The sequence below is a fragment of the Saimiri boliviensis genome, chromosome 14 (genome assembly GCF_048565385.1).
Source record: "Saimiri boliviensis isolate mSaiBol1 chromosome 14, mSaiBol1.pri, whole genome shotgun sequence".
In the NCBI taxonomy this organism is placed as follows: Eukaryota; Metazoa; Chordata; class Mammalia; order Primates; family Cebidae; genus Saimiri; species Saimiri boliviensis.
The window spans coordinates 2,072,128-2,076,942 of NC_133462.1; positions in this window are offsets into that span (position 1 = coordinate 2,072,128).

Here is a 4,815-nt window from a genome sequence, read left to right on the forward strand (position 1 = left end):
GTATATGTGGCACATTTTCTTTATCCAGTCTATCATTGCCCCAGCATTATTTTTTGAGAGGAGTCTCACTCTGTTACCCAGGCTGGAGTGCAATAGCACGATCTCTGCTCACTGCAACGTCTGCCTCCCAGCTTCAGGTGATTCTCTTGGCTCAGCCTCCTGAGTAGCTGGGATTACAGGCACCTGCCACCACGCCCGGCAAATTTTTGTATTTTGACTAGAGACAGGGTTTCTCCATGTTGGCCAGGCTGGTCTCGAACTCCTGACCTCATGATCCACCCACCTGAGCCTCCCAAAGTGCTGGGAGTACAGGCGTGCGCCACCGCGCCCGGCCTGCCTCAGCATTTTAAATCTGAAGCGGGCAGCTGCGCGCTCTGCCTGAGACTCCGCCTGGGCGGAGCGTCTCCCGCAGCGCCGCGCGCGCCTCTGCGTTCCGCAGACAGTAGATGACCGGGCTGCAGGCGGGGGTGCCCACCGTGTATAGGACGGACAGCGCGGTGGTGAGGTCCGCGGGCTGCAGGCGGCTCGGCCGGGAATGCACCAAGAGGGCCGGGGTGTAGAAGAGGCCCATCACCGCCAGGTGGGAGGCGCAGGTGCAGAGGGCTTTTCGGCGGGCGGCCGCCGACGGCAGGCGGAGCACGGCCCCGCCAATGGCCACGTAGGAGGCCAGCGCGACGGATACGGACCCCCCGAGGACGAGGTTGCCAGAGAGGAGGCCCACCAGCTCCATCACGGTCGCATGCGCGCAGGACAGGTGGAGCAGAGGGGACGCGTCGCAGAAGAAGTGGTGGAGGACACGGGGGCCGCAGTAGGACAGGCTGGTCATGCAGGTGGTCCTGGCCACCGAGACCAGCAGCCCCCCGACCCACGAGGTCAAGGCCAGGACCTGGCACCGCTGGGGCCGCATGAGCAGCGGGTAGCGCAGCGGGCGGCAGATGGCCACGTAGCGGTCGTAGGCCATGGCGGCCAGCAGGGTACACTTGGTGCCCATGAATGAGAGAAAGAAGAATAGCTGGACGATGCAAGCTGCGAAGGCGACGCGGCAGGGCCCAGTCCACAGCCCCACAAGCAGGCTGGGCATGGTCACCGACACGTAGCACAGCTCCAGGCCGCTGAGGTGGCCCAGGAAGAAGTACATGGGCTTGCGGAGCCGGCTGTGCCTTCGGACTAGATGGAGGACCAGCGTGTTCTCCAGGATTGTCAGCAGGTAGAGACTCAGGAAGAGGACAAACAGGGCCTCCCGTACGTCCTGCCTGGCAGACAAGCCCAGCAGGACAAAATCCTGGCTTCCGGACATATTGGCTAATTCCAGTGACTTCTCCATCTAAGTGAAGAAAGAAATAGGCTGGTAGAGGCCGAATCCATGCAGAAGGGCAACGGGTAGCAGAAGAAGACGGCATGGTTAGGCTCCCCTGGAGCTCAGGAAACGTTGCCGTGGGTTGACTCTTGTCAGGAAATACTGCGAGGAGCAACTGGAAAACTGCGAAACTAGAAGCAGAAAAGTAACACCTGGCCGAGCGCGGTGGCTCACACCTGTAATCCCAGCACTTTGGGAGGCTGAGGCGGGCGGATCACGAGTTCAGGAAATCGAGACCATCCTAACAAGGTGAAACCCCATCTCTACCAAAAATACAAAAAATTAGCTGGGCATGGTGGCAGGCGCCTGTAATCCCAGCTGCTTGGGCTGAGGGAGGAGAATTGCTTGAACCCGGGAGGGTGAGGTTGCAGCGAGCTGAGATCATGCCATTGCACTCTAGGCTGGGCAGCAGAGCAGAGGGAGGGAGGAAAGGGAGGAGGGGAGGGAGGGAGGAAAGGGAGGAGGGGAGGAAGGGAGAAAGAAAGAGAGAGAGAGAGAGAGACAGAGAGAGAGAGAAGCAACACTTGTACATCTGTGATCTTAGGCAAGACACTTAACTTTTACGAGACCCATTTAGTTACCTTATGTATGAAATGGAGCTGAAACCTCTTCCCATGAAATCCTTCATTCTTATAGATCTGAAACGTGGTAATGAGAAGGTGCTTTACAAAGAGATAAATGATTATTATTTCCTGACTTTTGATGACCTTAAGTGGTTCTTTCTAGGTCAGATTTTTTTTTCCTCATAATTTTTGAAAAATGTCCCAAGACTCCAGGGGTCATCTGTACTATTTTTTAATTTTTAAAGTTTCATTTTCTTTTTGATTGATGTACAACAATTGTCCCTGTTTATAAGGTACAATGTGATGTTTGATACATGTATACATTGTGTAATAATCAAATCAGGGTATTTGGCATATCCATCACCTCAAACCTTTATAATTTCCTCGTGGTGAGAACATTCAAAATCCTCTCTTCTAATTATTTTGAAATATGCAATAGAATATTGATAACTATAGTCATCCTATTGTGCAATAGAGCATCAGAACATATTTATTCTGGCCAAGTGTGGTGACTCACACCTGTAATCCCAGCACTTTGGGAGGTTGAGGCAGGCAGATCACCTAAGGTCTGGAGTTCGAGACCAGCCTGGCCAACATGGCAAAACTTCATCTCTACTAAAAATACAAAAATCAGCTGAATATGATGGCAGGCACCTGTAATCCCAGCTACTTGGAGGCTGAGGGAGGAGAATCACTTGAACCGGGGAGGCAGAGGTTGCAGTGAGCTGAGATTCCATCACTGCACTCCAGACTGGGTGACAGAGTGAGACTCCATCTCAAAAAAAAAAAAAAAAAAAAAAAAAGCTATTTATTCTATTTGACTGTCAATTTGTACTTTTAAATAAAGGAAGCCTCGCAGCTCCCTTATTCTGCGATGTGTACTTCTCTTACTTGGGTTGAATTTCTGGAGGAAATTTGTCACTATATATTAGAATAAAAAGTGCCAGCAGTAATTGTTTTTCTAAAAAGACGAATGAGAAATTTGCTCCCTGAATATTTCTAAACCGAACTCCTTCCACAAAGATAGTGTAGCACTTTTTTGGTTAGGAAAATAAAGTACATATATCATGTATATGTCTCTGAACTGGGATGGGTTTCTAAACAGAGAGATCAATTTATTTTTAGTACTCTACCAGGGACTAAAAAGCATTATTTTCACATTTTTATACAGTAAATGACCTGTTCCAAGGGATGGGGCTATGGAAGCCATTAATACTGGGGATCTGGCCTGACTTTTGGGCAACTGAGACATGAAGAATAGACTATTTGCTCTTCTCCCTGATCACTTGGTTCTTATCACCTATCATGTGTATTCAATAGCAAAATAGTACTGATTGTGTGCTATGTACCAGGTGCCTAATATCAAACAGTAATCAAAACCAATATCCGTGATCTTTTGGGATTTCTAGGTGGTAAGACAGAGAAGAAAAACAAAAGCACAAATATAAAAATGAGAAAATTTCAGTGGATCCCTGCTAAGGAGACCACACATCAGCTTGGGTGTGCTTGGCAACATCTGGAGGAGGCTGTTTATGAATGTACCATCAGAAGCAGCTTCTTTGAGCATGGAGGTGGAACGGCATTCCGGACAGAGCAGGAAAGTAAGTGCAAAAACCTCAAGTTGAGCCAGGTGCAGTGTAATCCCAGCACTTTGGGAGGCTGAGGTGGGTAAATCACAAGGTCAGGTGTTCAGGACCAGCCTGGCCAAGATGGTGAAACACGTCTCTACTAAAAATACAAAAATTAGGCGGGCGTGGTGGTGGGTGCCTGTAATCCCAGCTACTCAGGAGACTGAGGCAGAGAATTGCTTGAACCCGGGAGGTGGAGGTTGCGGTGAGCCGAGATTGCGTCACTGCACTCCAGCCTGGGAGACACAGTGAAACTCCATCTCAAAAAAAAACCAAAACCAAAAAAAACAAACAAACCTCGAGTCAGGAGTGAACTTAACATTTTTGAAGAAAGTGAAAGCTAGAGTGGATGAGGGGTAGAGAAAGCAGAGGAAGAGGAAATTAAGTTTCTCCCCATCCATATGTTGAGCAAAATCTGCTTCTCTGAGACGGCATGTCCACCCTAATACATATCTTCTCTTGGAGTTCTAGTTTCTCAGTTAACCATTCCAGGTGCATTAAGTTTCAGAGGTCGACAAACAGGGCAATAAAATGAAATAAAGCCCAGAAACACGCTTGCATGCTTACAGATTTGATTGATGGCATAACTTGTATTACAGATAAATGGAGAAGAGGGTAAACTTTTAAATGAATGGTTCTTGTATATTCAGTTATCTGCACAACAAAAAAAGAAAACAAAAACAGACAGCATACCAGATGCGTGAACAATCAGTTCAGGTGAACTAACTTAAAATTGTAACATGAAACATCTCTAAAATTATAGAAAACTATGGAAGTATACCTTTGTGGCCTTGGGTTTATAGAAAACACTAACAATAAAGGAAAACGATTTAAACTTTGTCTTTTTTAAAATTTAAAAATTCTGTCTGGGCGCGGTGGCTCAAGCCTGTAATCCCAGCACTTTGGGAGGCCAAGGCAGGTGGATCTCGAGGTCAAGAGATTGAGACCATCCTGGTCAACATGGTGAAACCCCGTCTCTACTAAAAATACAAAAATTAGCTGGGCATCATGGCATGTGCCTGTAATCCCAGCTACTCAGGAGGCTGAGGCAGGAGAATTGCCTGAACCCAGGAGGCGGAGGTTGCAGTGAGCCGAGATCGCGCCATTGCACTCCAGCCTGGGTAACAAGAGTGAAACTCTGTCTCAAAAAAAAAATTTTTTTAAATTCTAGTCATCAAAAAAGCTGATCACAAAAAAATGAAAAGAAAGGACACAAACTAGAAGAATATATTGGCAATACATATAAAAGAGACAGACGATCTCTGTA